This window comes from Carlito syrichta, unplaced genomic scaffold (assembly GCF_000164805.1).
Source record: "Carlito syrichta isolate Samal-C Ts95f unplaced genomic scaffold, Tarsius_syrichta-2.0.1 Scaffold316511, whole genome shotgun sequence".
In the NCBI taxonomy this organism is placed as follows: domain Eukaryota; kingdom Metazoa; phylum Chordata; class Mammalia; order Primates; family Tarsiidae; genus Carlito; species Carlito syrichta.
This window is the reverse complement of record NW_007260607.1, coordinates 363,527-376,223: the sequence shown is the minus strand read 5'-3', so window position 1 is coordinate 376,223 and position 12,697 is coordinate 363,527. Positions and strand designations below refer to the sequence as shown.

The window sequence follows — 12,697 nt, the reverse complement described above, 5'->3', positions numbered from 1 at the left end:
AAAAAAAAAAAAAAAACAAAAGGGTTAAAATGATTAGACAGAGATTAAGAGAGAATGAAAGGAACTGGAAGACCTCTCTAAAATTACCTAAAATGCAGCCCAGAGAGATGAGGAAGAGAAAAATATGAAAAAAAAGGTGAAGAGACACTGATGACGGAATGAGAACAGAGTCCCATAAGGAGAAAAGACAACATGCAGCAATTTTATTTGAAAAGATAATGTCAGGAATTTTTCCAGAATTGAAAAATGCAACTCACCAGATATACATTATACCAAGCAATATAAAGAGAAATCGAGACTTCAAACACTACCATAAAACTATTAAACTCCAAAGATAGAGAAGTCAGAGAGAAAAGGTCACTTTCAAAGGAATAATAATTATGCTGGCAAAAAACTTAAAAGCAACAGGTATACTTAAGAAGAACTTTTAATAACAATATCATGGCATCTTAATTCAATAAAGCATAGAGGAGTACACAAAACATACAGAGACCAAACAAACAAAAGGAATTTGGAGGAAAAGACAATGCAGGAAGCAGAAGAAATCTCCAAAGAAAGTAATTAATGTTCTCAGAGAGAAAACCATGAAACAGGAACATGAAGCTATAAGTAAGAAACATATGGAAAACAAAAAAATGATCATGAAATTGATAGCAGAAATCTTTAAAAAAAGCGAAGCTTGTGAGATCCAGTGAAAGCAATGCTTACAGGAACACTGACAGCATTAAATACATATATTGAAAAAGAAAAAATCTAAAATAAATAATCTAAACTTCTACCTTGGGAAACTGGAAAAACTAGAAAAAGAAGAGCAATTTAGGACTCAAGCAAACAAAAGAGAATATAGTAAAAATTAGAGCAGCTGGCGTGGTTGCTTACACCTGTAATCCCAGCACTTTGAAAGGCTAAGGCAGGAGGATTACTTGAGTCCAGGAGTTCAAGACCAGCCTGAGCAATACAGTGAAACCTCATCTCTGCCAAAAATTAAAAAATTAAAAATTCAGTCAGGCAAGGTGGCATGCATCTGTAAATCCCAGCTACTCTAGAGGCTGAGGCAGGAGGATCACTTGAGCCCAAGAATTGGAAGCTGTAGTGAGTTATGATTATGCCCCCACAGTCCATCCTGGGTAACAGAGTAAGACTTTGTTTCTAACATAAAAAAATTGGAGTGATAAATTAATTAGAACATAACTCAATGAAAATTTTAAGAATATAAAAGAAACAAAAAAAAACCAATAAAACCCAAAATTCATTCTTTGAAAAGATCTAATTGATATATCAGGCTAATCAAAAGGAGAGACACAAATTAACAATGAGAAATAAAAGAAGCATCACTATTACTGATACCACAAATTAAAAGGATAATAAAGGAATATTATGAACAAGCCTATGACCAAAAACTTGATAATTTAGCTGAAAAGGACCTATTCCTTGAAAGACACAAATTGCCAAAACTCATACAATAAGAAATAGATAACTCAAAAATCTTACATTTATTTTAAAAATTGAATTAATAGTTAATAGCTTTCCATAAAATACATCATCAGGGCCAGGTGGATCTAATGGTGAATTTTACCAACCATTTAAGGAAAAGAAAAATACTAATATTCTACAATCTCTTCCAGAAAAGAGTAGAGGGAACATTTTCTTATACTAAAAAAAACCCAACATTGCCCTAATAGCAAAAGCAGATAAAGACAATGCAAGAAAACGACAGACCAATATTGCCATGAACATACACGCAAAAATGCTCAACAAAATAGCAACAAGTTGAATTCAACAACTATAAGTAGCTATGATCCAGTTAGTCATCACACTTTCCCAAATATAGTGTTGCTTCTACTTCAAGAATATTTAGCATTTGTATTGCAAACTTGCAATCATTCTAGTACTATCTAGTTAGGTTAACTATGTATAAGTATTGTTGTCTGTCAGAGAGCTGTGTTGTGCTTAATCTGTTGTCCAGAGAGAGCTCTGTTCTAATTATTTTCTTTGTCAGGGACTAGTAAATGGGAATATTCTTCATGTATCTTTGCTCATCAAATAATACCTTTCATCATGACAAAGGAATGAAATTTGGGGTGACTATAGGATTCTTCATCTCAATCACCTCTTTGTTGTGTATAGATGTTATTTCACTGTTCACTAGCTCTCACCTATTTTGACTATTCACTTTTATAAGTTTATTCCTAAACAGATACCTGTGATATTTTTGTTTTAAATTTAGAAATACAATACTTTTATCAGAAAATTGTCTAGGAATCTATCCTCTTGCATTATTTTATCTGGGATTAAGGGGGCTTCATTAATCTGCCAAATAAAGTCTTCATTTAAGAAAAAAATGTATAAAAAGAATTATACACCATAACCAAATGAGATTTATGCAGGAATGAAAGGCTGATTCAAATTTGAAAATTAAGCAATGTCATCTACCATTTCAACAAAGAAGAATTATATAGTATAATAATCACATCAACAAATACAAAAAAATTTTTTTGACAACATCGAATACCTATCAATGATTTAAAAAAAAAAACAACCTCAGCAAATTATAAGTAGAGGGAAACTTTTTAAGTTGATAGAGAATATCTACAAAATACAGTTAACAGTGTACCTAATGATGTGAAACTGCCTTCCTTCAAAGACTGAGATCAAGTAAAGCAAATCTTCTCTCATCATTCCTAGTCAATATAAAACTGAAAACATAGTTAGTGCAAAAGGACAGGTAAAGGAAATAAAAGGTATACTGTTTGAAAAGGAGGAAATAACATGGTTTTCATCTGCAATTACATGATTTTCTATGTAGAAATTCCCCAAAAATTGACCCAAAAAGTGGATTGAGTATACCAAGGTTGCAGGATACAAAGTCAATACGTAAAAGTCACTTGCATTCTCATATGTAAGAATGAACAACTGAAGATGAAATTTAAAATACCATTTACAAGAGTACCTAAAAAATTTAAGCCGGGCTCGGTGGCTCAGCCTGTAATCCCACGCTTTGGGAGGCTGAGGTGAGTGGATTGCCTGAGCCCGCAGGTTCGAGACCCGCCTGGGCAACTTGGCGAGACCTCATCTCTACAATAAATCAAAAAATTAGCCGGGCGTGGTAGCACACGCCTGTAGTTCCAGCTACTTGGAAGGCTGAGGCGGAAGGATCGCCAGAGCCCAGCAGGTCGAGGCTCTGGTGGCCGGGAGCGGCCACTGCACTCCAGTCTGGGTGACAGAGTGAGACTCCAACTCAAAAAAAAATAAAAAAAATAAAAAATTTAAGTACTTGAGTAAAAATCTAACAAAATATATAGAGGAGTATACATGTGCAAAACTATAAAGTAGTGATTTTTTTAAAGCAAAAACTAAATAAAACAGGACACACTCCACATTCATGGACAGAAAGATTCAATATTAAGATGTCAATTCTTCCCAATCTGATCCCTAGATTCAAGGCAATCCCAACCAAAATCCTAGCAAGCTATTTTGTTAAGTCTCAAGAAAATGATTCTAACGTTTACATGAAAAGGCAAAGGTCCTAGAAAAGCCAACACAATACCGCTACAACAACAAAATTGGAGGATTCATGCTACTTAATTTTAAGACATACAAGAAGGCTCCAGTAATCAGGGCAATGTGATGTTAGCAAAATAACACACACACAAATCAATAGAACAGAATAAACACCTCAGAAACAACCCTACATAAATGTAATCATCTTATCTTTGAATACCAATGGTTATATATAGACATATTTATAGATTTGCGCAATACAGTTAGTACAAACAATATATATCCTTGTTCTGTCAGCTGAGAGGGCCTAGAAGCAATGACATCCCAGTGGCAACAAGCATACTTTGCACCCAGATATTGGTTTCTAATACCATTCTCCAATAAAAGGAACCAGAGGAGAAATGGCTAATGCTAGGACTAGGGCAGGAAATAAACAAGATGAGCATGGAGTATCTTGTAATACCAGAAAGTAAAAGTTCATGCACACATGTGCTAATGAAAGTATGCAAAGGACCCAGTAGCTAAGTGAGAGAATACCCAACGGCCTAGGCTGGAACAAAATAAAATAGCAGCATTAGATTTATTCCAATGTATAAAAAAAAACTTACATAAATGATTGAATAAATAAATGAGGAAGACAACAAATCTCCCATGCAAACAAAATTCCTGATAATTTATGTCTTCTTTGATCTCAAGGGAAGTGGAACTCCCCATTGCACGTAGTGACTTTATACCAAAGGGTACAGAAAGGAAGAAAAAAAGAAAGTAACTTCACAGCGGAGAAACCTGACGAACACTACCTCAAGTTACATGATCGAAGCTAACATCAAAAGTGGTAAGTCACATTGATAATATGTACCTTTGACATGACATGAGAACAGGACTTTGTCTCTGTGGTCATCCTCCCCAAAACACATTACCTCAATCTAATCAAGAGAAAAATATGAGATGAATCCCAATTGACATTCTACAAAATATCTGACCAGTACTCCTCACTCCTCAAAACTGTCAAGGGCCCCAAAACCAAGGAATGTCTGAGAAACTGTCACAATCAGAGGAACCTAGAAGACATGACTACTCAGTGTAATTATTATGGTATCCTAGAACAGAAAAGTATATTAGGAAAAATGTAAGGAAACATAAATAAAGTATGGCCCTTAGTTATTAATGTATCAATACTGGTTCACTAATCCTAATATATATGCCATATTAACACAAAATGTTGATAATAAATTAGGTATGGGGGTATACTGGAACTCTCTATCCTATCTTCAATAATTCTGTAAAACTAAAATTGTTCCAGAATAAAAAGTTTGTTTTTAAAAAAACAATCAAGGCATTAGAAAATAGAGTTGAAAAAAATCTCCTAGAAAATAGAACAAAAATAAAGGGATGGAAAATAGAAAAGATGAGAAAATTAGAGAATCAACCTAATGAGACTTGATATTCAAATAATAAGAGGTTCAGAAACAAAGAAAGGGAGAAAAGAAGAAATTGTAGGCCAGGCACGGTGGCTCATGCCTATAATCCCAGCACTTTGGGAGGCTGAGGTGAGAGGACTGCCTGAGCTCACAGGTTTGAGACCAGCCTGGGCAACTTGGTGAGACCTTATCCCTAGAATAAATCAAAAAATTAGCCGAGCATGGTGGCACGTGCCTATAGTTCCAGTTACTTGGAAGGCTGAGGCAGAAGGATCACCTAAGCCCAGTAGGTCGAGGCTGCAGTGGCCATGAGCATGCCACTGCACTCCAGCCTGAATGACAAAGTGAGACTCCAACTCAAAACAAAAGAAGAAGAAATTGTTAAAAATGCCCATTTGGAACCAACATTTGAATGGAAAACTCTTACCAATCCACATCACTGTGAACTTCCAGGTGGTTTAAGGGACAATCATCCAATCACCACAATCTGCATTCCCCATGTTTCCTTTCCACAACACTCCTGACTTCCCCACTCCACTCTGCTCTCCTTTTTCTCTTTTCTAAAGCACTTAATTACTTTTCAACCTTTTAACGTTGTGTATAATTTATTTATTACATTTGTTGTTTACCACCTGGAACAACTCTTTCTCCCTGAATTTAAGTTCCATAAAGGCAAAGATACCTTGTGTTTTTTTTTCACTCATATATTCAGTGTCTTGACCAGTGCCTGGCACGTATGATGATCTTAATACATACTTGCTGAATAAATATAAATAGCTTTCAGAGAGAAATAACAGATGATAATCAAAGGACTGGTTATCATATCTGGCATTAGACTCCTCAACAGCAACACTAGAAGCTAGAAAACAATAAGTCATGCCCTCAAAATTCTAAAAGTAAATTATTTACAACCTAGAATTCTATACTTACCAAAGTTATCTATCTAGTGTGAAGGTTGAATTAAGAATGTTTAGACATACAAGAATTCCAAAAATTTGCATCCACTCAGTCTTTCTCAGGAAGCTACTAAAAGATGTGTTCTGCTAACATGAGGGAGACACCAAGAAAAGGGAAAATCTAAAATTTAGGAAACAAGTTATCTGACACAGAGGAGAGACATGCAGAATTAATTCACAGATTACTATGAAAAAGCAAGAAGAGGGTTGTGCAACAGGGCTGGATAACAATTCATCAAGATGGAAGGAGGATGACAAACAAGTAGATTATTAGATGTGTCTGAATCCACTCAGAAATTGAACTATCTTCTCTGAGAGGTTAATAGATCCAATACAGACTACAAAAGATACTTTTAAAAATTTATAAAACAACCAGGGGAAGTGAGGACCAGCTGGATGCCCAAACTTCACCTGCACATAGACTACTTATGTACCTGATCCTGACTTGTTATAGTGTACCACATCTTTATAATATGACAAAGTAAAAAACAAAAAAAAAAAAAAATATATATATATATGTTTATAAAGATACATGGAAGGTAGTAAATAATTATTAACTCTAGGAAAAACAATTACACAAGAAAGTAAATAACATCACATTTATATCATTTAGCTGTATGTACTATTTACATAGTTAAAATGATGTAAAAACGAAATAACTAAAAGTTAGCCTAATATAGGAATATACAGGGGGGAGGATAAAAACACAGTACAGTGTTTAAAGGTAGGCATTTGTGCAACAAATCTAAACTTGCATCTTCTATAACAGAGAATCAGTACATGATACCTAAAACTGAGGTAGGGTGGAATCACGAAGGAATATAGGTGCATATCTAAACATGTTATTTAAAAAATTGGAAATGAAAGAGTTAAAGTCACTGACTCTGGAGCAGCCTTTCTCAATAACAGCTTGGAGAGAGAATTCATCCTTAATGCCCCAAGACATCCACTTTACATAATAGATTAACTTATTTCCTATGCATCTAACATGTTGCTATTTATGTATCATCCTTGGGAGAACTGAGGAAATAGTTGCTCAAATAATTTTCCATATTCAGTGATTCAGACAAGAAGTGATGATTGACAAAGATTGCCTCTGGAGAATGGGATTCAGGGGTTAGAAGGACTATGACAAAGGTGTTTTTCATTATAAGCCTTTAAGTATTATTTCACTCTTTATGTACAGGTACCCCTTTGATAAATATAAACATTAAATTTAAAATAAATATAACAATAAAAAGTAGTAAAGGAATTCTGAGTATAGGGTGTACTTAAAAAATAAAGCACAGGACCTGAAATAGTAATAGGAATGTTAATAGGTATGACAATATAAATACTGTACACTGAAGCCTTTTTTTTTTTAAGAGTTGGAGTCTCACTCTGTCGCCTAGGCTGGAATGTAGTGGTACACGGCCACCACGGCCTTGACTTGCTGGGCTCAAGCAATCTTCCCGCCTCAGTCTTCTAAGTAGCCAGAACTACAGACATGTGCCATCACAGTCAACTAATTTTTTAAAATTTATTGTAGAGATGAGGTCTCGTCAAGTTGTCCAGGCTGGTCTTGAACCCATGGGTTCAAGTAAACCTCTTGCCTCGGCCTCCCAAAATGCTGGGATTAAAGGTGTGAGCCACTGCGTCCAACCTTACTGAAGCCTTTTAACACGAATTTTTTTTTTTTTTTTTGAGTCAGGGTCTCACTGTCACCTAGGGTAGAGTGCAGTGGGATAATCATGGCTTACCACAGCCTCAACCTCCTGGATTCAGGCAATCCTTCCACCTCAGACTCCTGTGTAGCTAGAACTACAAACATGCGCACCATGTCTGGCTATTTTTTTCTAAATTTTTTTACAGAAATGAAGGCTCACCTAGGCCTGGGATTTTAACATGAACTTTTACTGAGCTGCATGCATTTTCTATTCCATCCAGTGTAATGTACTTTATGTGCAAGCAATCTACCAGATTCAGTAGAAGACATAAAAGAAATGTAAGATATATTCCCTGTTCTAAAGAAGTTTATCTATATGTACATTAATTTGCTGTTAGGTAGTATTTTTATTTACTTGGCTATTCATACACTCTCAGATTTACAAACAAATCTTTACAATACTTTACACTAAAATTGTTTTCAAAAATCTCTTTAGCCGAGGTCGGTGGCTCAGCCTGTAATCCCATGCTTTGGGAGGCTGAGGTGAGTGGATTGCCTGAGCCCGCGAGTTCGAGACCTGCCTAGGCAACTTGGCGAGACCTCATCTCCACAATAAATCAAAAACTAGCCGGACATGGTAGCGCGTGCCTGTAGTTTCAGTTACTTGGAAGGCTGAGGTGGAAGGATCGCCGGAGCCCAGCAGGTCGAGGCTGCAGTGGCCAACTGCACTCCAGTCTGGGCGACTGAGTGAGACTCCAACTCAAAAACAAAATCTCTTCATGATTAAAGAATTCACAGTGACATAAAAGATAATCAGAAAACCAATAGTAATGAGACTCCTAAAATGGTTACAGTGAAACATGATGATGGCCTGAGCTGAGACAGTGCAGTGGATGAAAAGGAAACAGATATAAAAGTGGCTAAAGAATGAGAACTTTTGGAGAATGAGAGCAAGGGAGAAAGCTAGTATTACTGCCAGGTTTCCAACATGGATGACTGGGTAGATGGCAGTACCACTAACCACAACAGACAATACAAGAGGAGCAGAATTAAGGGAAAACATGAGTCCACTTTTGGACTGTTGTTTGAAGTACCTTGAGAACATCCTGGGAGAGATCCAACAGGCAGTTGAATACAAGAATCTGGAATGCAGGAGAGAAGACTGAGATAGATAAAGATTTAGGAATTGGCAATATACATCTCTTAATGGATGAAATCACCTAAGAAGAAAATATAGAAGAGGACAAGAGCTTGCCATCAGATAACTAAAGATCCAATTTGTGTTCCTAAAACCACTCTAGATAAAACTCTGCCCAGAATTATACATACTTCTATGGAAAAATATCCAATATATAAATGTTAAATGAAAAAAAATTAAATAGCAAAACGTTATGCATAGTATAAACCTACTTTTACAAATAAGTTGTAAAAAAAAAAAAAAAGAGGAACAACGCTGGACGTGGTGGCTCATGCCTGTAATCCCAACAAAAAAAAAAAGAGGAACAACGATGGGCGTGGTGGCTCATGCCTGTAATCCCAACACTTTGGGACTTTGGGAGGCCAAAACAGGAGGCCTGCTTTGAGCCCAGGAGTCTAAGACCAGCCTAGGCAACACAGCAAGAACTCGTCTCTACAAAAAAGAAAAACCAAATAATTAGCCAGTCATGATGCAGCACACATGTAATTCCATCTACTTAGAAGGCTGAGGCAGAAGGAATGCCTGAGTCAGGAGGCCAAAACTGTCTGTCATGTGCCGTAATCATCCCACTGCACTCCAGCCTGGGTGACAGAGTGAGACCCCAATTCAGAAGAAAAAGGGAAGAACAAATATTAAACTGTTAATAATGTTCTAAATCTAAAAATAGCATTATGCAAGCCTTGCAGAGCTACACTATGTCTTTATATTACTACTTTTTTTACACACACACACTTTTATAAACAGAAAAAATAATATTGTTCTTCTAAAAAAATTATCCCATATATCCTTACAACATAATGAGATAAAGATTTGTCAGAAAAACACTTGGACAACTGACTACAAATGGGAAAATAATATCAAGACAACTAATAAATTTTTTTAAATGTTCACTGTACTATCAAAGTAATAAGGATTAGAACACATACCATTTACTGCCCACTAAATCAAAGCAATTTTTTTAAATAATAGAAGTGCTCAATGTTGGTAAGGGTGTGATTTTTAAATAAAGCATCTCAGACACTGCTGACAGGAAGTACACTGGTACAATCTCTCAGGAAAACTACCTGACAAAATGTATCAATCACTTCAAAAAGATTCCTAATATTTGATCTAACAATTTCATTTCTAGAAATTAAAAAAAAAAAAAAAGCCAGGTGTAGTAACTCACACCTTTGGGAGGCCATGGAGGGAGGACTGCTTGAGGCCAGGAGCTCAAGACCAATCTAGGAAATATAGTGAGACCTCAGCTCTACAAAAAGATCAAAAAAATTAGTTGGGAGAGGTGGCATGCACCTATAGTCCCAGCTACTTGGGGAGTTGAGGCAGATGGATCATCTGAGCCCAGAAGGCAGAGGCTGCAGCGAGCCATGATCACACCACTGCACTCCAGCCTGGGCAACAGAGTGAGACTCTGACTCCAAAAACAAAACAAAACACAAAAAACCCAAGTGTTCTACCTCTTTTAGATTTTGTCAAGCAGTTTTCTGGTTTTACTGGAATGCTCTCCGCCCTCCCAAAAGAAAATAAAACAACTAAAAACATGCATATTTCATCAAATCATTAGTTGACACAATCTAAACATCAACATGAGTGTACAACAAAATTACAAAAGTACTTTTATGGTTATCAAACATAAAAAAAGTACACTCTATGACCCAGCAATTCTACTTACAGAAAAACATTAGCATTTGTACAAAAGAACACATCACTAAGATGTTCAATGTTCCAATGGTTGTTCACAGTGTAAAATCATAAACAACCAAATAGTCCATTGATCCAAGAATGAATGGTTAAGTCAGTTTTCTCAAGCTGAGGTCTGAAGACTCTAGAATGTCCCCAAGAGCAGTCTTTTAAGAGGTCTGTAAGATCCTTCCTTGTCCAACTACATATTTGTGCAAGGCTGAAACTTTTTCATATGCTTCAACCTAAACAAGATAGCGTGCCAGAATGAAGAGAAGCAAATCCAGCTGTCCTCTGTAAAGCCAGGTATTAAAATTATTTGCAAAAATGTAAAACAGTGATACTCTTCTAAGTTTTGTTTTAGAAAATATAGTTATTTTTCACTCAAAAATTATTTAATTAATATAATGGGTTTATTGTTATTTTAAATGAATAAATACAACATTTTAATTTTCTGAGCTTTAATTTCCAAGATGGTAAATATACTATATGAGACAACAACAAGTCTTTTGGTCCTCAATAATTTTTAAGTGCTGTTATCCCCAATCATAATGTTAAATGAACTGTGGTACTATTATAACATGTAACATTACAATTGGAGATAATTAAAATGGAAATTTAAATTTATCTGTAACTGTTTCAAAAAATATTCTGCACATGTATTCTTTGTATAATCAAAAAGTTATCAAGTTAAGGAGTTTTTCGTTTGTTTGTTTGTTTTGAGGAGTCTCACTCTGACACACAGGCTGGAGTACAGTGGTATGTTCACAGCCACCGCAGACTCGACCTGCTGGGCTCAGGTGATCCTTCCACCTCAGTCTTCCAAGTGGCTGGAACCACAGGTGCATGCCACCATGCACTGCTAATTTTTAAAAAATTTACTGTAGAGATGAGGTCTCCCAAAGTTGCCCAGGCTGGTCTCAAACCCCTGAACTCAGGCAATCCTCTAGCCTCTGCTTCCCAAAGTTCTGGGATTACAGGCGTGAGCCACTGAACCCAGCTATGAAGTTATGCTTATTAAGCTTTTTTAAAATGTGGAAATGTTTAAAATGAAAGTTTAACCAAGGAAGCAGACAATCTAGCTGTTGATGTATAAAATTTCATCATCTCAATAAAGAAAAAGCACAAGGGGAAAAAAACTCAGGAAAAAAAATCAAAATATTAACAGTGGAATCTTTACATGGTGGAAATTATGTTGATCATTTTTCCTTATTCTTTGTTATATTTTCAAATTTTTGGCAGTTTAATACCCAGGGGAGGAAAAAAGGAAGAAATTAGGTTAAAAAAAAAAAAAGTATACACAATTATACTGGATCAAATCATTAAACTTCTGACAACTCAAGAGAGGACAAGCGCAAGTAGAGGAACCTGCCTGATTCAATCAACAAGTTGCCTGTTTTCTGAACAAAAAAGATTAACTTCATATCCAGTGTATGGGCTGATGTCCAAGCAAGTCAAACTCAGACCATCTTTCGTCTGGAACACAATGTTTGCAATCATGGCGGTACAAATAAGTTACCAGTTTAGAGTAAAGTCATCCTTTAGAGTTTCTCAAAGGTACCAAAAAGGAGGTAGTGACAGGCACCGTTGTAGCTAGCTATCCGTCCGGGATGATGAGAAACGCATGGGCGAGAGTGTGGGCACGGCCGTCGCCCCCCTCAACACCTCCCCCAAGCCCCCTCAGCCTCCCTCATACCTCTGAGGGCCAGTCTGCTTCCCCCATCCCCTCATCACCCCTAACCCTTCTCGACCTCCCTTAAGCCCCCTCAGACCAGCCCCCCCTAAGATCCCTCAGCTCCCCTTAGCCTAGACCCTCTCAGGCCCCTTACCAAGCCTCCCATCCCCAGTCTCAGCCTCCTTCAGCCCTTCAGCCCGGCCCACCTCAAGCCGCCTCAGCCTCCATCAGCCCCCTCAACCAACGTCAACCTCAAACTGCCTCTGCCCTCCTTAGCCCCCTAAGCCTCCCTCAAGATGCTGCAGCCCGCCCCCTCAGGCCCCCTCAGCCCGGCCTCCTCCAAGCCCCTTCAACCCCCCAACCCAGCCTCCCTGAGTCTCCCTCAAGCCCCCTCAGCCTCTCTAAGCCCGGCCCCTCTCAGCCCCTCAATCCCCCTCAACTCGAACCCCCTAAGCAGCCTCAGGCCGGCCTCCTTCAAATCCCGTCAGCCCCCCTCACTCCCCCTCAGCCCGACGCCCAGGCAGGACAGCCTCCACCCGCCGCGGGCCGGGGGGCGGAACCCGGCAAACAGCGCCGTGATTGCCAGCCCGGCTCGGCCCTGTAGGTTCCGGGGGGGGGGGG

At 37.6% G+C, this 12,697-nt stretch overlaps 1 protein-coding gene across 1 annotated transcript in view; it reads right to left on the bottom strand.

The window, feature by feature from the left end:
* LOC110594339 (zinc finger FYVE domain-containing protein 16-like) overlaps positions 1-12,697 on the bottom strand; it is a 19,539-nt gene that overhangs the window by 6,497 nt on the left and 345 nt on the right. The gene's annotated exons all lie outside the window — the stretch shown is intronic.